The sequence below is a fragment of the Drosophila bipectinata genome, chromosome XL, assembly GCF_030179905.1.
Source record: "Drosophila bipectinata strain 14024-0381.07 chromosome XL, DbipHiC1v2, whole genome shotgun sequence".
NCBI classification, from domain to species: Eukaryota; Metazoa; Arthropoda; class Insecta; order Diptera; family Drosophilidae; genus Drosophila; species Drosophila bipectinata.
The window spans coordinates 8,828,827-8,854,770 of NC_091734.1; the positions used below are offsets into that span (position 1 = coordinate 8,828,827).

Here is a 25,944-nt window from a genome sequence, read left to right on the forward strand (position 1 = left end):
GGGTTTGCATAAACATTGGACAAAAAACGATAACTTTTCTGAGGCACTGTTCTGTATTTGGCCCTCTACGGCCCAGTCGCCTCTTGGTGCGTGCGAATTTTTATTATCAGCAGTGTAGGTGTGAGTGGGGATGGGTGTTAGTGTAAGTGGGGCAGTAACTGTTGCAGTAACTGTAGCGCTAACTGCCAACTGTTATGGCCACGTTAACGGTGTTGCTCTCCAGCTACCGTTTCTTACCTTAGTTTATTATTAGCCCTCCTTGTTGCCTGTTTCTGGTGTTTTTTTTTTCCTTCTTTTTTTTTTTGTTTTTCTGGCTAATATACACAAATATTTGCCCGTTTGCTGGAGCTATACTTTGCGTTTCGTCTCTCGTCGTCTTGCGTTTCGTTTTAATTACGTGACTCGATGATGATAATTTCCTTGGCCAGTTCCCCTCTACTGTTTGCCTGCAAATTGAAAATGTTCCGGATGAGACAAAGCCATAAATTACAAATCCCCCAACCACGGCTCGCCACCCTTTTGGGCTAAGATAAGCCCAACACGGCGGGGTGTCGGCATTTGATAATTGAAATTAAAGTTGAAATCGTTATCCTTAAAAGGATACAATACAGGATACTTGTAAAATACATTAAGAAATATTTTCAAATGGGCTACGGGCACACTAAATAAATAAGCTTAAGTATGTTTTTCTTGTTGTTTTTTAAAAATAGTAAAAATCAGTGAATTTTGGCAAACAATGTATGTATATTCCATTATATATATAACTTCCTCTTAAAATATACACGTTTATAAATATAAACAAACAATATATTTATAATATTTTAAATGGGATAAGTTTAAACATGTTTTAAAATACTAAAAAAGTATTATTTAGCATATCAAAGGATATTTCTCCCTGTTTTAATTATTTAACTCACTTTTAACATAAGAAAGCTTTTAAATATAAACAAACTTTCTTTTTTTTTAGTGTATAATGAAAAAACTCTAGGATTTTCTGAAAGTTGGCACAACTTGGGCTAATTAAACAGATTTATGCGAGGTGTGAAGGTGAAAGTGAAAGCTGTAACTTCCCCTTTGCTCACTAAATGTTCGGCTACTTATTTTAATTTCTCGACTATTTCTGTTGCAAGGCAGGCATAGCAGAAGGCAGTCCTTGGACTTCACGTTCAAACAAAAGAAGGAACAAAATCTAGAAAAAAATATGAACAAAAAGGCAGAAAGGCTGGGAGGAGACTCTGACATTAATTAGACTTTAATGGAGTAAGTAGACGAGTCACACACACACACCCAGAGAGAAAAAGAGAGTAGTAGTTGTGGCAACCAGATGATGCAGGAAATTAGATGCAGAAGCCCCGGCAACTTAGAGGCATCTCTTCAAAATGCATTTCAGGCGATTAAATGTTACTTGAAGTGCAACTTAATCTTCCCCCAAACACACAAATACACATCTGCGGCACTTGACACGCCCTCGCCTCCGACCTTGCCCCAAGCCCCCATCTCACCGAAAAAAAAAAAAATATGGAAGACTCCCGTAGTTAGCACAATGTGCAACAAATTGTGGCAACCAAACCCATACCCAAAAAAGGAAGAAGCAACGGAAATCGCTGGAAAATGCCTCGAAATCACTAGGAAAATGCGAGGAAATTCAGGAAAAGCTCTGTTGCAACGGCGAGACCGAAACCCAGACGCCACTCGAGGCAAACTCAATTGTCGGGTATTATGCATATTCTGCGGTCTCTGAATCATTTTTGGTCTCACCAAAAAAAAATATATGCATACTATATAGTATTTATATTATATACCTGGCTTTGTAACAAAATAATGAGCTCAAGAATGGGAAAATGAAAGGAAATATAGTCGGCTTATTATTTTGCATTTAGCTAGTACTACTTAGTTAGTTAGTTTGTTAGTTTTTATTTAAAATATTAAAGAAGTGGCGGGTTTTTATTTTTTTGGGGTTTTGTTTTAAGAAGATCTATGGCTCTTTTTTGGCTTTTTTAGCCATTTAACTATTTGAAATATCTCTCAATTTAAAAAATAAATTTTACTTAAGAGTTGTAGTTTATTTTACAAGTGTCTTGATAGGAAAAAGTAAATAAAATGATATTTTCCGCTTGATGATTTATTTTGCATTTTATACACGTTTTGCTTGCCTACTTCTGGGAGCATTTAAGATTCACTTTTGCCAAGACCTGCTCTTTTTTTTCAATATTCTGTGGGCTTCTGTGAGCCGAAAGCCGTTTAAGGAAGTGAAACTTTGGGTGTGTGGGTGTGTGTGTGCCTTAGATGGGTGTGTGTTACATGAGGAGGAGTCTTAAGACCAGTTGATCCGAAACTACTAGAGGAGATGGGGGAGAGAAAACTTTGGTTGCGGCTTAGGAGCCCGAAAATTTGCTCAAGTTAAACGAGTTGCGGCATATTGACTGCAGTCAGCTGAATAAATGGATTATCCTCCGACCAGCAAAAGACGATGGGGAAGGACGACGGTGAGGAAATTGCCTGCGGTCCCTGTGTATTGTCTTCGTCCTTACGCTTTACTGGATCTCTGCGGTCTTTTCTATTTTCCAAACATTTAGTTCGTTCCTCTCTATTCTCTAAAAAAAAACCCAAATTAATTTTCTCTACATTTTTTCTTATTTTTTTTTGCTCTGAAAAAAGTTTAGTTTCCAGTCATGCTGAAAATCGGTGGAAAAAATTGAAACTTTTCAATTGCACTTGAACAATTCGATTTGCATAAAGTTAAGAGGCAAGTCCACAAAAATTGCCAATGCCAACCAAAAAAAAATAGCAAAAACAAAGTTTAAGCAACTTTGATTCAACTCACGAATCTCAGACTAGACTGGAATTATTTTAAAGCTATGGCTTGGATTTCTTCTAGTCTGCCAAGGATTTCTGCACGCTTCCTGTTGCTTTATTTTATTATCGGCTTAACATTTTCCGCTTTCTCATTGCAATTTTACGAATTTAAACATAACGATAATAATAATAATAAATCATTGAATAAGTACTTGGGGGCGGTGGTGGCACCCAAAGGTGGTGGTTGGGTGTGGAAATCGTAAAACGTATATTTCGAAATAAATAATCATGAAAACGTAGCGGCCATAAAACGAAATGAATTGAAATACAAAATTGCCAACGGGCTGGGATAATTTTTGAAGGCAGCAAGGTACCAATTTACCTGACGTCTCTGTTGGGAAAATTTTTTGGCGAAAACGCATAATAAAATTAGCAGTAAACTCTGGTGGGAAACTCTTTTTTTGAAATGAGTGGAAAAATCCTTCTATGGAAATTCAATGATACTTTCCATTTTGCTGGCAGTTTTGCGGTTTGCTCGTGTTTGGGATTATCTAGCTTTCACCCAACTTGAATGCCTAATGTCCTGACCAAACACCCATCCAGGCATCCAGCCATCCAGCCACTACCCATCCACAGTCCAGAGTAAAGAGTACAGAGTACAGAGTCCTGAGTCCTGAGTCTACATAGTCCATAGTTCACCCATCCGGCATTTGCCTTGGCATCTGGTGTGTGGTGTATTTAGTGTTCAAAAGGTTCGTGACTGGCCCTGAATGCATTGGCTCACCTGTTTCTGCCGAAACTCAGACCATCCGTCCCCAACCACCCAAGCCAGGTGCAGCACTAAAATTGAAAAGCATAAATACTTGCATGTGCATAAACATAAAGCTCTATATGTACACAGATATGTACTACAGGCAGGGGGAGCTATGTAGAGTACATGTGGCTGGTGGCAGTGGATGCTTCTGGAGGAGGCGCTTCTGGTGGGTGGGTGGTGCAGATGCTCTTGAAAAGGGCCACAAACGTTGGCAGTCTATAGACTCCGCCTCCGTTCCCCCAGAATATTGCTTTTGTCGTTATTTTTTTTCCATCCATTTTTGTACAGAGATCTCGCGTATTTTATAATTGGCCATGTTCAGTATGGTTTTGATGGAAAAATCAGGCAGGTGGGTGGGCGGTTGCTTTGGCAAAAATGAGAGTTTTCAGCTTCCAACAGATTCCAGTTGAGGCCAAAGTTATTAGAAGTTTAGACAACAAGACAGGAAAGGTAACTTTTCGGGCAAAGCTCAACTTTATGGAAAGTACTCTCTAGAAAGTAGCAAGTTTTTATCTTTAAAAACAAGAACAAATTTTAATAATTATAATAATTGGTTGGACAAGCAGATGGACATGATTTTGACAGGATTGTTTTTTTTTGTGGGTTTTGTAAAGGTTTTAAATTTAAGCCTTCATGGAGTTTTAGAAGAAAAGCGGACAAGGTTGAAGGAGATATTCTATATAATTTTGAATGTAACTTAAGAAAACTTTTTAATAAATATACATACACTATTCAGTTCTAAGACATAATTAAAAAAGAATAAACACTTCAACAAACAGACATGGAAACTTGACATTTCCAACTTTGAAGAAAATTAAAATAAAAGACTGCAAAAAAAAAGATAATAATGCTAATAATTTAATGGCGTTAAGGAATGAAACTAAAAAAAGAGATAATATACAAGGCAATGGAATGGAACAAAGGACAGCAACAATTGGCAAAGCAACAGGCTGACAACAACAAGATCAGAAAAAGCCAAAAACAACAACAACAATGGCCAGAACAAACAAAGATAAACAACAGAAAATTCTCCCTCTGGGGGCCAGAAAAATAAATTTTCCTTTTTCTCTGTTTTTTTTTTTTGGCCAGAATGCTAATGAATCGAGACGGGGACAGAGGACAGGATGGGGTGCGGAGGACTCTCTCCATCTATACAGCCGCCATATATTTTATGGGAGGGACAAATGGGTGTAGGCTCTGCACAGAAATCTGATGAAAAACAAATAAACAATCAGAGACAAGGAAAGCAAGGCGATGGGTGGGAGCCAAAATGAAATGTCACAAACGAAACAAAAGCCATGAAGGAGCTCCACAATATCCTGAAGGCGGGGCGGGGGCGAGGATGAGCAACAGTGGACAAATACAAATACAAAAAAAAAAAACTGGAGAAGCCTGGGCCTCAAAAATAGATTTTAAATCAGTGGAAACTGTTCTCTATGGCATCTATTGAGTCTCAAAGTTGTGTATAAATAGAGCATCAAATCGCACACTAAGCCTTTCAATTGTTGAGCTCTCGACTAGGCCACAGGAAAGAGCACAGAGCCAAGAGCCGAAATCAAAATCAAACAATTTCAAATTCCTATTCGGAATTAAACAAAAATAACACAAAAGATGGAAAAGTGTCCGAGGTAAGCGCACTTTTGTTGTCAGATGAACAGAAAAGGATTTGCGGATGGGCATGTGGTTGCCGCACTTGCCCACTGCCATCCAAAGCAATCTACTTTATTTATTATTATTATTATACACTTTTTCTCTTTTTGGGAGACAGCATTTCCATTATGGCCTAAGCTGGTAGACTCGAAGATTTAAAAGCATCTCTTTTTGGTAGCCAAAGTAGTCATAACATAGGATAAACATACTAGTGCACACTTTTGGAGAGTCTGCAATAGAGTTGAAGACTTTATGGGTTCCAAAAATATTTAAAAAAAAATGGGTAGAGTTGAATTTATAAAATATTTGACACCTGGTATCCCTAAATATTTTGATACCAAAACACAAGGACTTTATCTTTGAAGGTCGGTTAATACTTAATACTTTCTACCAAAAAGAACCCCAGAAAACTATTAAAGTCCTTTGGGAAGATTTAGGATATTGAACCCAAGCCATAAACTACACAAGTCGGCAATCAGACCGAATTAAATATTACATTTCCCCTTAGAGCCCGGTGGTATTACCAATTCCACCTACATACTTGTGTTAGTTGTGTAACTTTGTCTTTCCAAAATTGATTTGAATATTTATGAAAAAGCCAAGCTAGATGTGTCACAGCGGTAGAAGTCGGTGGGTGGTGGGCTTTATTGGAGGACCCAGGATCGGCTTAATCGTAAAGCCGCAGCCGAGCATTTATAAAGTAATTATAAATGCCATTTTGTGTCGGTTTTGTTTAGCATGAAGAGATAAGAGAGCAGTCGGTAAGGGTTAACATGGGGGTGTATATATGTTGGAGGCGGTGTAGGGTTAACGTGGGACATGCATATTTATCATTCATGTAGGCTCACACCCCCACACACCCACAAATCGTGTGTGTTTCTGTGTCTGTCTCATGAATGACACGAAAAAGGCAATTTAAACAAACAGCACCAGCAGCAGCACCACCCCCCTCTAAAATAAAAGGGTTTTGGGCTTGTTGGTGGTGTTTTCCTGCCGCAGGCATTACAAAAATTTCACACAAACACACACTTTTGGATTCATAAGGGGGTGCCCGCACTGTCAACGTTCAACGTTCAACATTCAACAGTGGCAGCAAATAGCAAAGAGTAACAACAACAAGTGCTTATCAGCACGACAACAATAACGAGAATCGGGCCAAAAACAGTAACAGAAACAGAAAGCCAAGTTAAAGCCAGAAGACCGAACACTAAAGTCTGAGTTACGCTTCGAAAAAAAAAGGAAGCCAATGACCCAAAGCAGCCAAATGACATGCCGGCACCCACACACACACATACTCACATACACTTGGAGAAAAAAAAGGTTAGGGCACGCACCAAAATAAAAGAAAAAAACTTCTTATCAGCCGAGGGCCATGTGTGCTGGAGCTTGTTGCTTTCAACAGTGAGGCAAGATTGCTATTTAAATGGAAAGAGCATGAAGATTTTAGTTAGTTTTAGTTTCAGTGACGAAATGGTTAATATATTTTATTTTTTGAACAATTTTTAAGCGACCTAATTAAGAAATACTCTAAGAAAAGGTGGCAATAGAGCTTACATGTTTTTCTAGTTTGAAATTCTTACTTATAATGTTTATGGATGTTATAATTATTAAATGCACTTTCATTCGTCACTGGAAGTTTAGTTTCTCAATCAATTAATATATAGCAAAGATATAGGATTTTGTTGAATTTTTTAAAGGTTTTGAAGTATATTTTAAATCTATTTCCTTTAAAGCCTTTTCTGGGTAATATAGATCCTTATATCCCTGATAATATCTTAGAATAGTGCCAGTGCATTCGTCTCTGGAATTTCAGCTTAGTAAATACAAATAAGGCAAAGGTGAAGGTTTTTTTTAAAGAATTTAAAACATAGTTTAAATTTGATTTTTTAAAACCTTTTCTTTAAGATATAAGATTATGTATTGTATAACATATCTCAAGATACTGTGCGCGAAAAAAGGTCTTTTGTTTTACTTTTTTGCGCCAAGTTTTCGCTCTAGTTTTCCGCGTCTCCCACCGCCTTCAACTTCATCTTTATGGCTAAAGGAGATTCAACTACAAGACCAACATATTATATAGAATATGGAATATATATATATATACAAGAAGAAGCGACAACAGACAGCCGACAAGTGACTTGAGGAAGAGAAGAGCAACAATGACAGCGACAATTTGTGAGGATTTTTATAGACAAGCCTCTTGGTGGGAAATTATGGCCTGGCCTCCTGTTAGAAGGATATACACACATATATACATATACTAGATATAGTTTGTAAGGGTGTGGGCTTACACGAGTGTAAGTCGGTGTGTGTGTGTGTGCGTGCTTGTACTAATGAGACAATTTCCACTAGTTTCGTGTGCGTGTGTTGTGGTATGTTGACTTGAATTTTATCCCCTAATGAACTGTCCCAAGAAGACTGAGGCACTGACTTGTTGCTCTCCTCACTCCATCGTAGCTAAACACCTACGACAAGTCCCAGCCACCCACCGTCCTTAAGCCACGCCCTCCTGTCCAAGTACTTTCGCCTTGGGTTTTTGGTGCCACATTGTTGTCGTTTCAATTAGTGTTTCAACGCGACCATCCATCCATTGCGCCAAGGGAATCGGAGTCGGACTCGGAATCGGAATCGAAATCGGAAACGGAATGGGAATCACAATTGGAATATCTCAATGAATAACTTGATTTGGCGACCGATAAGCGAGTTGGGGGAATTGCAATCGTATCAATAAATACAGTACGTAGCGGTACTGTAAGGAAGAAAGGTGAAAAAGTGCTTAAAAGTAATATTACAAAAAGTAAATTAAAGGAAATCTTCAAATACCTTTCTAAAATGGTTCAAAATCTTAATGAGTTTGCGGTTTTCAATTAATTGTTTTATTTTAACAATTAGCCACGCCTTTATAGTGGTTAGTTACCCCTAACCTTATGCCACCGAAACGCACTGTCCTCCCTCCGCGGATACAAATCCACGAAAATCGTTCTGCGAATTCGCACTGAGCCCCCTTAATCCTCCCCGTTTTTCCTATATCCCGGGATAACCGAGGCTTCCAATGGAGTGGTATGAAGTGCTATGGCCTGGCATGGAGTGGAGTTACCAATCCTGAAATCGTATGGTATAAGGGAGGAGGGGCGGGGTAGTTAATCTGCATGGCAGTCATAACAATGAGTGAGCGATTACACACGAGACTGATAAGGGAAAGCTCCTGTGGTGTCCTGCCTTCTCTTACTTTTCCCTTTTTTTTTGTGTTGTATCTTTTAGATACTTTTTTTTCTTGCATCTTGTACATTTTTTTGTTGTTGTATCTTAAGGCTCCTGCTGCTGATTGAGCTGGTTTAATGGCTGGCCAAAAGGAATTTATATGCGTCTAAGACAAAAGGCCATTAAAATAGCAACGTCCCATGGGGTCTTCAGACCATAAAGCAACAAACCATTAACCGATCCGAAATTTCCACTTCACTTGCTTTAGAAAAGGGGATTCCCGAAATGTCTATACGATGTACTACTCATACACAACAAGAAAATACCATTGAATGGTTTTGAAATAAAAATCATATTCATATTTGGAAGCATGACATTGATGAGTAATAAGTTCGATAGCCGAGTGTTGGCCATGACAATGGAAATATTAAGCCAATAGAGCGGTTTATCTTTTTTGCGGAGAATAAATATTTTATCGCATTATCGATTCCGATTACTCAGTTAATGAATTATAGATATATATATATATATATTTTCTATATATGTATGCAGGGGAGTGTATATTTTAGATATATATATTTTTTGTGCCAAAGAAGCAGAAAAAAGAATCCCTGCAAAGCAGGCAACTGCGACAAGTGCGATAAGAAGTTGGCCAATAATGGCATAATAATAAATCATAACTTTGGCCAAAACACACACACAGAGCCATAAAAAAAAATGCAAGACCAAAAACAAAAAATAAATATAAAAAAACAAACAAAACTAAACAAAAACCGTACAACATGTCGTATGCGTAATGTCACTCAGATTTCCAAACTTTTTCCACGTTTTTCTGCTATTTTTTGTTTTTATAATTTACCTTATCGAATATCACACCAAAAACAAAAATGACAAAAATATATATTATCAAAACAACAACAAGAGCAAAAAGTTCATTGAATTAATTATGACAAGCGATGAGTTTATTTATGATCAATGTAGATTACAAATGAATTATCGTTTGCCGGATCGAAAAAGATAAAAAAAATGGGAATAAATGTTGCGGTAGCCAAACAGATATGAAAATATTTCCTCAAAATTCAACACTTTAATTAAAAAACATCAATTAATATTAATTCACCATAAGAAATATTTTATTTTAATCACAATGGTACCTTTCTTTTGATTTTCTCTTTGAAATTTCTGCAAAAATTTTTATGTTTTTTTCTTGCCACACAATCAAAAAATCACAATCACAAGTTCTCAAAAAATAAAAAAAATATATTCATTTATTTATCTTTTGTTTAATGAATTCCTCTTTTTTTTTGGATTTTGAATTAAATTTTTTTTCTTCGTTGGTTGTTTAAAATGTTGGAAATAAATGGTTTGTTTTTTTGGGGCAGGCAGCGGCAGAAGAACACGCTGCGTCGAGTTCCCGGGAAAAACTGGCACTGGAGGAGCGTTACACTTGATGCATGCCCCCGAAATCGCAATTCGCAATCGTGAAAGCCGAAACTCAAAACCGAAACAGAGCCACCGAATCCAAAAAAACCCGAAGTGTGCCAAGGTGAGTGAGTGGATCGGACAGGGCGGGCGGGCGCGATGGCGGTCTGGTGTGAAAAGTGGTGGTGGTGGAAAAGCGGTTGGTTGATTTTCGGAAAAGCGCCCAACAAGTGCATGCCAAAAAAAAATACAACAAAAAATAAATAATAAAAAAAAATCGAAAAAGGAACAAAATTTCAAACTCAGCAAAAGGAGTCTTGCTGGAAAAGGCAAGGAGAGGGGGCGGGAAGTTACACCGGAAAAGCGGAAAACGGGACGAAGGCTATGGAAAGCTTTAGCTGAATCAGCGCACTCGTTGAAGCTTTCCCGCCAGCCAGAGCTTTTCGTGTGGTTTCTTTTGTTTTTGCCGCGCGAATGCAACAGCTACAGATACAGCTGGCATAAGATACATTCGAAAGATACATCCCAAAGATTTGATAGATGTCCGGATACAGAGATATGAAGTCGTATCCCAAATAAATGGGATACGTGAATAATAGATGGCCATTATTCAGGCTCCTGGCCACAGACCTGCGGGCCACAAAGACAAAAATCCTGCAAGAATATATAGATTGCCAGGTCAAAGGTTAAAGAAAATTGTTTGTTTTATTTCTGAATGATTTAAATATATTTTAAAATTCTTAAGACATTATTTATAAAAAAAATAGTTTAAAAATGCAATATTGGCTTTAAAGTGAAACTTTGTTGTATAGTTTTAAATGAATTTTTTGAAAGGGAGTTCTTTTTATATAGGAGGAAGGCAAAAACCCCAAAAAATAGACAAAACATGTTTTTAAATCTCATAAAAATAAAGTAATTCAAACTTTTGGTTAAATCATTATGAAAAGGATTATTTTGTGAAAAAATAGCCATAACAGATTTAAGTAATTTTTTCAAGGGAATGTTAATTCATTTTTTTGTTTGGAAAATGTTTAATAAGGACATTTACGAGATATTTTTTGTGGAACCTTTATTTAATCCAGATTAATATTTTCTTGCTGAGACTCATGGCATGGTTAAAGGCTCTACAAAAGGAACTATGGATATGTTGAAACTTTGTAGTCATAATAACGAATAGTAATGGTCTGAAAAAAAGCATAAACTCTTGTATCGGGTATCTTTTTCTAGTAAAAAAATTGTAAACATACAAATAATACTCCGTCAGTATTATTTGAATTTCTAAAGAATTAACTTCCATAAACACTGCCAACCCATTATGAACTTCCTCAGAAGCCAGAAACAAAATGAAATAGTTTATTTAAAACTAATAACTTACTAGCCACATAGTAATAAAGCTTTCCACTATTTTCTATTAAATAAATAAATGTATAAAAAAAGGAAAATGCCCTTGCTGTGGGATTAAAATATAAATAGAATGTAAGCAATTATCAAATAGTGTGGGACATGCAATGTAAATAAAATAATTCCCGTTGAAGGTGAAAGGACACAGCCACTAAATCCTGCCAGACCGCAAGAAACAATCCTGCCACACAGCAGAAGCAGTAGAAGCAGCAACAGCAGCCACCGTGGCATCGTGCCATCGTGCCACCTTGCAACATCCGATCCAGCGTCATAAATCTGCTTAAATTAGCTGTTAAACAGGTCGTATACGCGATGCTTGGTTGCAAGTTGTTAGTTGGCAGTTGCCAGTTGCAAGTTGCAAGTTGCTAGTTGATAGTTTCTAGCTGTTGTTGCCATTGCTGACACCGCCTTATGTTTCGCTGGATAATCTTGCATCCATCTCGCCATTCCGGGGCATTGTCATAAGAGGCTTACCACCCCATTCCTTGCCCCAATAACTGGCGAGATAATTGCCACCAGCCAAGGACACGGCATCGGGCAATAATCAAGCCGTTATAAATCCCATGAAAGTCGTTCAAACAAGAAAAAAAAATATATATATATATTAAAAAAAAATAAAATAAATAAGGAAAGAGCGGAAAAACATTCAAATTAAGGACGAAACAAACGGAATGGCCACAAAGTTGGACTACCTCGTACTTCAACCCGCCGCCGGGAAACTTGCTCTGCATTTCCCACATCATCTTATGTCCCGTAGTCCTCTTCCCCGTCCCCCTCCAGGCCGGGGAAAAACTTTTTAATTTCCATTCGTAATTGTGAGACAGACCATGAAAACGACAATTGAATGTAGCCACAGCAAAGAGATCGTCCAAAGTTGCAACCGCCACTACAAAGTTGCAACTGCAACACGGGGGGATTGCCTCCAGATTGGATTGGTTTCGCTTGCTTCGGATGGACTTCGGTTTGGTTTGGCCAAATGGACACAGATGTGCCACAGGTGTCTGCAAAAATACATGTATTTAATATCATGCATCTTCAGCTCTTTGATCAGCTTTGGCACTCATATTTCAATCGGATTTACACTTTTTTTGTGGGAATTTCAACCTTCAACTCGAGGGCTTTGATTAATGGCTATACTAGAGAGGTAGTGTGATGTGATGATATGGGTGGCCATAGGTCTTTCGCCACGTCATCATTATTTGTATACAACAACTTTTACCAAAAAAATTACAACAAAAATTAAACAAAAATACAAAAAATACAAAAAAAAATTACAACAAAAAAAATTACAACAAAAAAAATTACAACAAAAAAATTTACAACAAAAAAAATTACAACAAAAAAATTACAACAAAAAATATTACAACAATAAAAACTACAACAACAACAACAACAAAAATTACAACAAAAAAAATTACAACAAAAAAAATTACAACAAAAAATTACAACAAAAAATTACAACAACAAAAAATTACAACAAAAAAAAAATTACAAAAAAAAAATTACAACAAAAAAATTACAACAACAACAAAAATTACAACAACAACAAAATACAATAACAACAACAATATTTACAACAAAAACAAAGCCAATTACAAAAAAAAAACACGATTTAAAAAAACACTAATTTTTCCGGCTTTTCAGGCTTGCTTAAGTGCAACCTATGAGAATCGAGGAGGAGGGCGCTTTTTAAAATTAAAAATTAAATTAAATTAATTAAATATTTTATCGAATAGCTACCAAACTAAAACATCTTTTTGCATATAATTATATTCAAACGAACGGAAAAATTGTGCTCTTCATTGCCATTACCATTCCGTTGCCCTTAAAAGAAGGCAATAGAACATAAGAGTGCTTACAGTTTCAGATTTTTAATTTGTAAATTAAAATGTTTTTCGTTAAATTTATTAAAGAATTATGTTGTGTTACGCGCTTTGTAAGCTGATATAGCCTGACAACTACATATCGGCTTATATTTTACAGTTATATACCAGATAAAATAAAACTACAATTTTAATATAAAAAGGGCTTACCCTTGACACTGACGGAGACTGACCTTTGGTTCTCTTTTAAGAAATATATGAAGTAGCCTCTAAAAAAAACAAAAAACCGTGAAGGATGACCTAAAAATAAAACAAGTTAAGCATTTCTTTTTCATTTTTTTTCCAAATTTTTGCAGATCCAAGCTGGTTTCAAAATCAAGCAATCCATGAAGCCAATTGTCAACTCAAAATTGTCGTCGACCCTAGAACTGGACCGAAATATTTCATTACCAATCCAGCTCAGGAACTGATAACTACTAAAAATCAAACTCCAAAGTTTGTCTAAATAAAATAATTGAAAAATGTATATAATATAGGCAAGATAGTTAACAGAATTTTAATATTGTGAAATTAAAAATAAAACTAATTTTAAATATTACAGTGACCTCTGTCATCGTGGAACCATGTATTCTCAGGGTGAAAACCAACTTCTTCTTGAAGGATATTTTTGGTCGCAATAAGGTAAGTTTTTAATGAAAATTATGAGAATGAGGTAATAGATATTTATTGGTAGCTTGAACTTAAAAATGCACTTGAAGGTAACCTATCGATGTGACTTTGCAGAGAAGTTGGCCACTCCAGGTGGATATGAAAGAAACAAAGATTCCCATATCCCGATTGGGTTACAGGTTCCTAATGACTCGTCCTGAAAAAATGACCATTGAAAAGAAATTATTTAAACCCCAATGAGAAGAACAGAAGAGTTGTCATGTTGGATTGGTTTTCAAAATTCTAAAAGTCCTTTGACCTTGGACAGAAGCTATTTTCGTATCACCATCCTAGATTTTTCGACAATATCCGAAGTGCAAAATTTTAAGTGAATTAAGATAGGGAAGCACCTCTACGCACATTACGCAGTTAGATGAGGAAGATAAGGATAAGGAATTGAATAAGGATGGATTAAGGAAGCACCTCTACTAGGAAATCAAGAAGCGACCTATAAACTCTGGCATGTTACTTTGTTCTTTCGAGTTATTTTTCGAGTATTATTTAAAACCCTATAAGAGGAGCAGAAGATCTCAGAAGCAGAAGATATAAGAGGCATCTTGGAATGATTTCCAAAATTCTAAAGGTCTTTGGACAGAAGCTATTTGCGTACCAACACCCTGGATTTTTCGATAATATGGCATCTGAAGCTCAAAATTCAAAGTGGATCACGATAAGAAAGCACGCTGCGGTCCCTGAAACGCACCTTCTACACACACTACACTCCCGTGCAACTAGGAAACCAATGAACGGACTATAAACTCTGGCGTGTTACTTTGTTCTCCTGTTAATTAATAATTTTTGGATACTTTATCAAAATTCGACCACCAAATAAAGCCAGCTAGCTTAGCTTTCTAACACATTTATGTAAAAATCCAAATAAAAGATAATGCATTTTTATTTCGTTCACCATTCGCGACCTGCCACTCGCCACTTGCCACACACTGACAACAATCACAATCACATCATCTGTTAACATGCAAATCAATGTTAGTTGCAGCATCTGTCCTTCTGACTGGATTCCATATATCCTTCGCTCATGCCATCAGGCCGTCATTCTATCATTCCTGTTGGGGCAAGAACTTGGGGGCTCAGTTGGTAAGCGGCTTGTATGTGCATGGCATGCAACATTTCCGCTTCGCCGCTCCCAAGTAAAGCCAGCTCAGTGCGCCACCTCTTGCCACACGGCCCACATGCCCCATTTGCCATCGCCACCGTCCTGCCCCTCCTTGCCACAGGACACATTCGCTTTAATCTGCCAACGCCTGCCCGCCACCCTCCTTCGCATATATCCGACAGCATTTAAGCAGATGGCCAAGCCTACAAAAGTGTCGAGATTAATCCTGAAAATAGATTATAATTACGAAAAATATATCCAACATATATTTCTTTAGATTATTTTATTGGAACTATTTTTTACAAAGTAAAATATTGTGCTTGGAAATAATTAAAATATGAACTATATCTTGCTATAAAGAAACATTTCTTGTCTCTCATAGGAGTTTAATAAAAGAATTTGGGTAAAGATTATAAAAAGAAATATATTCTATATGTATATTTTGTATAAAAAAGGTTTTATTTTTAAGTTTTAAAAATATTTTGTATGTTGAGAGCTGATTTATTGAATAATATAAGAGAACCGAATGGTACAATAAGAAAAATACTCTTATTTTATGCAAAAGTTTAATAAAAGAATTAAAAAAGAAGGTAGATTTTAGATTAAGATTAAAATGAATTTGTAAACATTTGTCACCTTGCTGGCACGCCCACCAAGCCCGCATTTCATATATATATTTCTTTGTAGGATGTATGTGTGTGTATAGCATGTAAATGAAGTCTACGGCTGTCTATCCGTATATATATCACACGTACACCAGCTCAGTGGGCGCCACACACACGTAAATATACAAGAACGGATGGTAGAAGCGGACAGGAGGACAGGCGGACACGCGGACAGGGGAACGGATAGGGGGATAGACGGACACGTATAGCTCGAGTCCCGGAGTCGTCGCCTGATGTGTATTAATGCCGTGCGGGTGCCACATGCCAGATGGAAACAGTTCAATCATAATAACCTCCCAGTCAATTTTTAATGATACAAAAAAAAACAAAAAAAAAAAAAACGAGAAAAGAAAAGACAAATGTGCGCCCCCTTCTCTATCTTTTATTTATATTTATTTTTTGTTGTTGCCTTTTTTAGGGGCAAAGGCCGCATAAAGCGATATAAATTGTTGCATATGTTAGGGCCCTCTCCGTGCAATTTTTCTTTCAACTCTTATTCAATTATACTATGCTGTGAATTATAGGCATTTTTTAATTGCCATTCGGTAAAGTTACAAATCAATGGTTTTTTTTCTTACGTGACACCATTTTATGGCAAAGTTACGATTCAATTAATCGATTAATCGCTCTTCTCTGGGTTTTATTCTGCAATCGGACCGAGACTGACTAACCGAGTGACTGACTGACTGGGTGATGATTGATCTGGTTGTGATTTAAATGGTCCCTCGACTGAGCTCTGAATTATTAATGACGTCGTCGTCGGATTACGACCCCCGAACTCCTCGAATTTGTTTGCCTTACACAATAATTTGATGTGCGGGGTCGCATAAAAATTTTCATTTCAGCTCGTTAGCCACACGGCGTATACGTAACGTGGCTCGCTCCCTATACGAATTTATTCGTGTATTCGTTTATAAATAAAATCGTATATATAAAACTTTACGCCCAATTGATTTCGATTTCATTTTAATGAATTTTGCGGCCTCAGTGGAATATATATATATATTTTATTTTTGTTTTTTTTTTGAGGGCCACAAATAAGCAGAATTTCCTTATTCCTGTCTGACAGTCAGTGCGTATAGTAGTTTGCTTTTAGGTGTTTATTTATGCCACTGCCTTGGCACAAACGTTCAATTAAAATTTCAATTATTAGCTGGCAAACAGACAGGAGGGGCTGGAGCGAAAGAGACAGTAAACTGGGGGCAGAGATAGAGAGGGATATATGTATATGTTGGGGAATTTATTTCATTGAAAGAAAATACCTTTTGTTTACATTTTGTGGAGGTTTTATAAAGAGATTTTATATTAGAAAAAATTGTATAAAAAGGATAATTAAGTTATGAGTTCTTTACAATTTTTTTGAAAAGATTTTTAATGCTTAAATATTTTTTGAATGAGTTCTTATGTACTTTTTGGGTTTACTTTTCCTAGAAACGTTTAATTTACCTTGCAACTTGTCTTTCACATTAAAAATCCTTAAAAAAGTCTAGGCCTTAACGTTCTATTTTAAAAAATCTTTATTTATATTTTAAATCAATTTTTTCTGAATAGCTACCGCAAAATTGGAGTAAAAGTAGAAAACCAAAAAGTAAAAAAGTAAAAACCATATTCGGTTTTTCGTTTAAATGTTCAACCCTTGAGTAAACAATAAACAAAGCGAGTCTAAATTCAGACGGGATGACCGGCTGGTTGGCTGCCTGGAATAATAAGTTGAAATTTCAAACCAATAATTAAAAAGCTTAAAGTTTACCATTTTTCATATGCCTCGTGCCGCAAATGAGAAGGCAGAATTCGTAGTAATTTGCTTACAGAGTCGAGTTCTCGGTTTTCTGTGGAAATTCTCTTCTCCTTTCTACTTTCATCATTTTCAGTTAAACAATGGCCACTAGTGTGTACTAACGTTAACCACATTTCTGGCTAAAAACCAATTGGAAAAAAATAAGAGAAATGAAAGCGAATGAAATATCTTCATATATTCACATTTATCTGGCATATCCTCACATGTCCGAGTGCTTGCAGCGTGAAATTGTGGCACAAAGCTGTCAGCAGGGTGCCTGCCACCTGCCATCAGCCACCAGCCACCTGCTGCCTGTTGCCACCCACGCCCCCTGTTGTCAGGCATGCCACCCACGACCCACCCCCTCTTTGAGGCACAATATGCACATTTCTGACTTACAGGTGGCTCTGCAAAAATGCATAGAAAACTTTATTTTTGTTTTCTGGGCTCTATGTATCTCTCTTATTGGAATAGCTTGTTGAAATAGGGATTTAATTGTTAGAGTTGCAACTATTAAATTCAAGTTTTAAGTGGCAAGACTTTGTGTAGTTGTGGGGAATATTTTTTTGGTGGCAACACAAAGGTAGATGCGTTGACAGAGGCCATTGGCAAAATGGCAAAATAAATACCCAGGGGTTTCAACAATAAAAACTAAAACAATGCCAACAGAAAACACAAGAATAAAATCACAAAAATTAAAAACATAAAAAAAAAATTAAAACAAAAACATTGTGACAGAACCCGCATCTGTTTGCGGTTTGTCCGTCTCTTGCCACACATATGTATGTATGTTCATCTGCGTGTCGGGGGAGACAGGTGCGTTGCAAGTTTTGGGTGTACGGGTACTGGTACTACCACATAGACCGATAAACAGAGGCATGACTGGAAGAGCTGGGAGCTAGATAGCAGGCAAAGCGCAATTCGTTTATCAATTTCTCTTTTCAAAAGCGGATTTCAAAATGGTTTTCCATCTGTGTGGATGGTTTTCTTTTTCCATGTGTCTGTGTTCTCTATTCTGTATCTGTATAGGTGTGTATCTGTGTAGGTTTGTCTCTATGTTTGTGTGTGTGTATCTCGATCTTATAATTGCATTTTAATTTGCAACAAATTCAATTTCAGTTGCAAACATTTAATGTAGTTTTTGCAATTCCTGTGCACCCAACTGTGTACTGCCACTGTGCTTACTTCTGTTTGGCAAATAAAGTTAGACATTGAAAGAAAAAAATTTAAAAAAAGTTTATAAGGAGACTATTTTATAATGAACTTAATACCTAAAACAATCAGAAAGAGCAGCATTTTTTTAGAGAGTTCTACAATCATACATTTCATTGGTCTGACTCATAATGTACGGATCATAAGATACCTTTAAGACTTTTTCCAGTGTTTTTGAGTTCCTGGTAAATCCAATAATAAAGAGCATAACTTTTGTAAAGTAACAATTCATTTTCGGATTCATATTCAGGTGTTGACCCTCCTCTTGCTACTTTTTGCATTTAAACTTAAACTGAAAAGCCCGAACCTTAACCCTAACCCTATGGTTGAACCCCAACTCGGGTGCTTGTATGATTGGCCTGCTCAGATTTCCAGGACTGGGAAATCGGTTGATTTATGAGCTGGACATGCAAAGGAGTTGGCAAATTGCACTGACCAGTCAAAGGTCACAATGAGATGAAAGCTGGCCCGGCTAGATGGGCTAGATGGGTGTGGGTGGGTGGTAGATGATAATGGCGATGTGGCGAATGGTGGTGCAACACAGACAAGTCACAACATCGCACATCACATCGTATCACATCAATAACAATAAGGCCAGAAGCCTACGTGCATGTAGCAGTCAAGTAAATCTAATTTGGCAGCAATTCGATTCGAGTCAACTTAACTAAACTCAACTCAACTCATCACATACGTATAGAGGATATATGTTCGTATGCTGTCCCTACGTATCTACAAAGTACTGAGTACTGTGCTCCTTCTTGTCTTCTTGGTCTACTTGGTCTCGTTCTCTTGGCCCTGGCTTATTATTGATGGTAATGAAAATTTGATGATGGCCAGCATACTTTGTCGTCTCCTACTGGCTGGCTGGCTGGATGGCTGGCTGCCTTGCTTTTTGCTTTCAGTGTGCTTCTGCTCTGGCTTCTGCTTTTCTGAGCATGCTAATGATAATGACAATGACGATGATTGATTGATGTGTTCTTTTTGGTGTTTGCCTCGTCTGCTGTTGCTGCTGTTTGTAGCTTGTTGTTGATGATTTTTTTTTGTTTTTTTTTGCCACAGAATCCTCTAAACCTCATCCCATCCAACCCTGTCGGTTGGTGCCTTCAGAAAGGCAGTTAATTAGTGCGAACTGACTTGGCACCGCCACTGAAAATTCAAATGAAGCGTCAAATGGTTTTTCTTACTGGCAGTATGAGTGGTTGATGGTTTGTTAGCCTCTGTCAACTCCCCAGTTGCCCTTTTTCAAGGCTGCTCAGCCCCACCCATCAGTTCCACCCATCCAGTCAGTTCATGCATGTATTTATGAGAAGATTCTTAATAACTCTTTCAACTTTTTGGTGGAGGTGGTAGGAGGTGAAGAAGCGTTGCCTTTCCATCAACACACACCCACACATACACTTGGACCCAAAAGACTCTGAAATGTGGGTCTGGAACAATCTTATTTGATTGTTTCGCAAATTAAGTTTCCCAAAAACATGACCTTCTTGGAGTGTGCCTTAAGTGTGTTTAAGTCGAAGGTCTGTCCCGTGTCCTGTGGGGTGCCAGAGAAGTTTTCGGCTGTGGAAAGCAACAAGTTATGATTGCTTCGTAAACTGAAGTGTTGTTGAAACTTTTCAAGATTTAAGGCAAAATCATTATACCCTTGGCAGGGGGTATTATTATTTTGTTGGGAAATGAGGGTATAATCAGTGGGCGGATCCTACAAAGTAGGGTTATGTCCCTGTCCGTTTGTCCGTTTATCTTTTTTGTCCATAACGATTCAGAGAGTATTATTATTTTGTGAAAACGCAAGCAAAGTACGTAGGAAGGAATTATGGAATCTTAAAAAAGGGATTTTTTGGGTCTTATGGCTTTGGTCCATTTGCCCTTTCTAGGATAAATCTTTCAATTTCAAATCTATAAACTTGGGAGTTGGGATCTAAACACCTTATTTAATTCCTAGTTATTTAATATAGATTTTTTTTTATTTTTATAGAGTATCTACTAATCAGCTTCAAGTTGAAAAGACCTCATTTTTCGAGACCTTTTGTTCTTAGTCTAGAATATATTTATTTTGCAACTTGTTTGTAATTATATACTTTTTGCATTTCCCTATTAATTTCACCCGTATAACCCTTTTGAATGTTGCTCTTGTCGGATGGCCGCATATTAATTGAAATTTTAGTGGCAGGCCCGGACAAACAAACCCACTGCCTGTCATTTTGTGTTTGGATGGTGGCGGTGTGTGTATCTGTTTACTTGCGGCGCCTGTCTGCACTGCTTGCAACTTGTTGTGGCACTTGTGTTGTTGTTTGACTAGCGGCTTTTGGCCCATCAATTTTGGCCCAATTCCCAGCCAACACAATGTCGCAAAATGTCTGTCAGATAGTAGTACTCTTGTTGTTTCGCGTTTTCCTCTATCGAAATCGATACTGGCTTGATTTGACAACAAAATTTTCCAGGCCAGTCCCAGCCAGGCCAAACTATTATATCGAATATGCAAAATCAATATAATTTGATTTGATTGCCATTTAAAAGCATATGCTCTTTATTTTCCTTCCATCTCAATTGTTTTGCGAGTTGCGAGTGCTTTTCTGGGTCAATTTTGAATTTCTCCGATTTAATTATGTTCGATTGAGATGCAGGTTTTGCCTGCCGATGACTACTGATTTCTTTTTTTTTGTTTTCCTCCACATCATCACAAAGGAAATCACATTCTCCAAATCGAAATGCAAATGCAATTCTTGAATAATTCACATTTTGTTTGTGCCACGGACTTGTGGTCTGCACAATTTTTGGGAAGAAAATTAACAGAACAGACCTCCGTTGTCGGAGGAATTTTTGCGCAAAGTGGGTCGTTCGAGTGGTGTCGTGATTAAATGCCAATGGCCAATCAACGCATGCCATCGAGACTTTTGCCATTTTCCATTTTCCATTTCCACATTTTCCCCCATACACACACAAATACACGGATACCCGCATGCATGCATGTCCGCAGGACTCACAGGATGGGTGGATGGGTGGTGGGGAGTGCCATCGAGAAAGGAACTGAACTAGGAACTTGCCGTCGGAAGCAAATCAGGAAGGAAACTTCTGAAATTCCTGGCTCGTGCCATTCTCTCTGGCATTTCGATGGCTCATCGTATGGCTGGAGACACGAAAATACATAATTCAAATTAAATCGGGTATTTAGAATGTTTGGAATCCTACCTTAAGACTTAACCAGATAAGTATGCTATGAAAAATGCATAAGTCCTGTAGGGGAGATCTGAGAAGTAAGCCTGGTATTCTGTTAAGGTTTCTGTTAAACATATTTTTGGAAGAACAGAGTTTCGTTTTAGACTATATGACTTCATAAAAGTAATGCTTATATTTAAAATTCAGTATCTTTCAAGAGTAGTATCTAACAAGTCCTCTCACTATATTTTATTAAAATTTTAAACTCCAACTTTAAACATGAAACCTTTCTATCCTAGTATAGAAACCATTCCATTCCTCTTAATCTTTGCGATTTTTCCGCTGATTCTGTATAGGATTTTTGTTATTTTTACACTTTCTTTGATCTGGATGTGAACGCCCACATTCTGTTTGCATTTTCTCCAGCTTAATGCGCCCCGGTTATTGTTCTGTTCTGGCCACACTTTGGTGAGTAAGCAAATTGTTTAAGAGTGACAGCTGACTTACCACCCACACAGCACAATCCACAAACCGCCAGCACATCTGAATCCAAGACTCTCCCTACATTCCCCTCCTTCCCCCCTCGTTCAATGTGATTCCAAGTGGAAAGCAGCGAAAGCAGAGAAAGCAGGGCCCAAGTGAAAGTGAAGTTTGCCTAGGCCCTGGCTGGCCTAGCGATGTGATTTGAATGCCAAGTTTAATGAGAGCCAATCCCCGATGCCGAATGCCGGACATCGAGTGTCCGGAATGGTTCCGATTCTGTGGATGTGGGTATAGGAGTGGGTGTCGGTGTGAAAGTGGGTAGCGGGTGTGGTAACGGGAACGGGCTCAATAAGTTGCCATGATTCAGCTGTGGCCACAGCTTGTGACTGCCCTGGCCACGACTCATCATCTTAGCACCCGAGAGGACTTCCTCCAGCACTCCCTCCAAACACTCAAACACCCAACACCCTAGACCCAAAACCAAAAGTGCTACACCCCAAAAAACACCCTCTACAAACACTAGAGCTAGAGGGAAGTGAGAAAATATGGAGGGCTATGGGTTTATGCTGTGAGGAAATTTAGGAAAAGATATTTTGGAATTCTGAAGAAACTCTGTCTTGAAAGCCTGCCAGGTATCAGACTAAAGTTAAGATATCTACCTTTTGAATTTATATAGTCTTGTCCGTCTGTTAATCTGTCTGCTTTTCTTTAAATCTAATTTCCTGACTTTTTTCATATTTCAGTCTTTAAATCACTTTAAGTTCTTGAGTCCCCAAATTCCTACCCTTTAGAGCCTTTTAAGATATATCTGTTTGTCGGCATGTCGGCCTTAGTTTCCTCTTGCTATTAATTCATAATTTGTAGCTCCGCATAAACGCTTCTGGCGGCGTTTGCATTTGCGCCTTTGGTCTCGAGACAGGCCCAAACAATTTGTCGTTGTCCTGGCTTGTCCGGTCCGGGATCCTGTTGCTGTCCTGTCAGCTGCTTACCACCGCCCTCCACCTTCTATATCCTATCTCCAGCTTGGTGCTTCCTTTCCTGCTTTTTTTTTTTTGCCACCATGAATGCCTGCAAAAAAGCGACTGGAGCAATCGATTTTCCCGGGGCTTAAGTCGGGAAAAACTCAACCTTAAAAATGCGCTTAAGTTTTATTGTATTCCAATCTCATTAACTTCTTTTATTATTATTTGTGTTTTGTGTTTTGCTTTGCCTCCTTATCTGCCCTCTCTGCCGACTGACTGGGTAAGGAAGGCCAGGACCAGGACGAGGACCAGGACCTTCCTGGCTGCCTTCTTGGTCCTTTTGGCCCAATTTACGCGTCTTCAACTTTTTCTTCTCCAACTGCGATTGACGTATGTAAGCAATAACGGTTCCTTGCTTATTTCTATCAGTGTGTGAGTGAGTGTTCGTAAGTGTTAGTGAGTGTATACGAGTGTGCATGAGTGTGCCAGTGTGTGTGTGCAAATAAAATCGCATAAAATAAAGCAATATCCTTCACTTATTTGACATTTTGGGCCTACATTAATGAGGCCTAAACCAAAAGCCTGGCCCGGAAACTTTCCGGATCGAACGAGATGTGATTTATATACGTATACACGTATATATATTGGCTATAATATTGGAGTAGGATATGGTGGGCAGTGTATTATGATTAATGAGTCCTCTGACCATGACCAGCCACTACCCACTACCCAGAACCCAGAATCCAGAACAGAGAATTGATTTCGAAGACGACTTTAAAGAAGCACATCAGATTATGCCTCTTTCAGAGAATATATACATCTTCATCCGGCCATGCAGCATCTGTATCCGTATCTGTGTCTGGCTCTGTCTGGGTCCTGCTCAGAGTCCCTGACATCATTAATGTCACTGCCTTCCCACAGCGATTGCCGGTTGGGGGATTTGGAGGGGTCAGGCGGCTTACATATTGTCAGTTGTGTCAGCTAACTGTTAACACACACACACAGAGAACCGAACACAACCAAAACCCACCGAAAGCCCCATTCAAAAACCACCCAAAAACCATACCATCCATACCCATCCATCCATCCACTTTCAGCTCGTTGTTCTGTGCTGTTTGCCTTTTGTTGCATTTTGCATGTTGTACTTCGATTTGCATAATCTTAATCTTTTGCACTCGCCAGGGATTTTCAGAGACGGCACATGCCTGTCCGAAAGGGACGGCTGTCACTGCCTGAGAAAGAGACAGAGCCAGGCATCGCTGAACAAAGCCGAACAAAGGGAAGTGGCTCCCAAGGAATCATCTGGCTAAGCTCATTGAACATTGACCGAGTTCTCGCAGTGTTTGTGACTTTGTTAACGCCTTGCCATCCTCCCTTTGCATTATCCTTGTGCAATTGCAATTGTCTTTTGTCCGAAAGTTCCAAAAGAAAGTTGGAGACTCTGCAAAAAGAATAGAAAAGATTTTCTAAAAGGGAGTCAGACCCATGTTCTAATGGGTTGTATAAAAAGAGCAAAGATTGCCTTTTTTCCTGGGTTTCGAACTCCATTACCCATACAATACCTAAGCTTATGATAATATATCTCTTAATTAGAGGTCGAATTCTAGGAACTATATAACAAAAGCCTTAAAGCCACCAATCTGCATCAAAACCCTGCAACAAAATATTTTTTAGATTTTCTCCAAATTTTTTGGGGAGACCCCTTGTAAAATGGGGGTTTTCAGGTATGGTTCAGAGTCATAGCCATATCTTAGCCAATTCTCATCCGATTCTCAAACGGAATACCTCAAATTAATTCTGGACCGATTTCCCACCAATCTGCATCAAAACCCTGCAACAAAATAATTTTTAGATTTTTTTCCAAATTTTGTGGGAAGACTTCTTGTAAAAGGGGGTTTTTCAGGTATGGTTCAGAGTCATAGCCATATCTCAGCCAATTCTCATCCGATTCTCAAACGGAATACCTCAAATGAATTCTGGACCGATTTCCCACCAATCTGCATCAAAACCCTGCAACAAAATATTTTTTAGATTTTTTTTCCAAATTTTGTGGGGAGACCCCGTGTAAAATGGGGTTTTCAGGTATGGTTCAGAGTCATAGCCATATCTCAGCCAATTTTCATCGGATTCTCAAACGGAATACCTCAAATGAATTCTGGATCGATTTCCCACCAATCTGCATAAAAACCCTGCAACAAAATATTTTTTAGATTTTTTTTCCAAATTTTGTGGGGAGACCCCGTGTAAAATGGGGTTTTTCAGGTATGGTTCAGAGTCATAGCCATATCTCAGCCAATTTTCATCCGATTCTCAAACGGAATACCTTAAATGAATTCTGGACCGATTTACTACCAATCTGCATCAAAACCCTGCAACAAAATATTTTTTAGATTTTTTTCCAAATTTTGTGGGAAAAAGTTTTTCTTGTAAATTGGGTTTTTTCAGGATCATTCTGCATAATTCTTCATCAAAATCTGAAAAAAACAAGAAATGAAAGCTAACTTCGGGCGGAGCCGAAGTTTATATACCCTTGCAGTGAAAACCGGATAAATATTGCTTACATCGGATAAAGTTTTCCGATCCTCATGAGAATATCATAATAAAACCAAATTGTTGCAAAAGGAAATCGAAAAAAAAGTTCCAAGCTTCTATATTCCAAATACCATTTCCGATCAGTCACTCAGTCACAGTGACTCTGGGCCATATAAAATTTATTCAAATTCAGAAAAACTTCAAACTTGACAAATAAAATTTCCAGAAATA

At 37.9% G+C, this 25,944-nt stretch overlaps 1 protein-coding gene and 1 long non-coding RNA gene across 3 annotated transcripts in view; one reads left to right on the top strand and one right to left on the bottom strand.

The window, feature by feature from the left end:
* Nucleotides 1-9,868, bottom strand: part of LOC108134071 (ras-related protein Rap-2b) — a 29,926-nt gene extending 20,058 nt beyond the window's left edge. Inside the window, exons 1-2 of the mRNA XM_017254245.3 lie at nt 9,613-9,868; nt 238-446 (exon numbers count right to left, since the gene is read on the bottom strand). The gene's annotated coding sequence lies outside the window, so the exon portion shown is untranslated. The remainder of the gene's footprint in view (nt 1-237; nt 447-9,612) is intronic.
* A 3,614-nt stretch (nt 9,869-13,482) lies between these two features.
* LOC122321056 (uncharacterized) lies at nt 13,483-14,699 on the top strand. 2 transcript variants are annotated; one of them, XR_011443242.1, is made up of 3 exons: nt 13,483-13,640; nt 13,706-13,785; nt 13,838-14,699. It is a non-coding gene; the product is annotated as an uncharacterized lncRNA (long non-coding RNA). The 2 variants fall into 2 exon arrangements; XR_006245960.2 differs by having other exon boundaries at nt 13,863-14,699.
* Nucleotides 14,700-25,944: the final 11,245 nt, after the last annotated feature.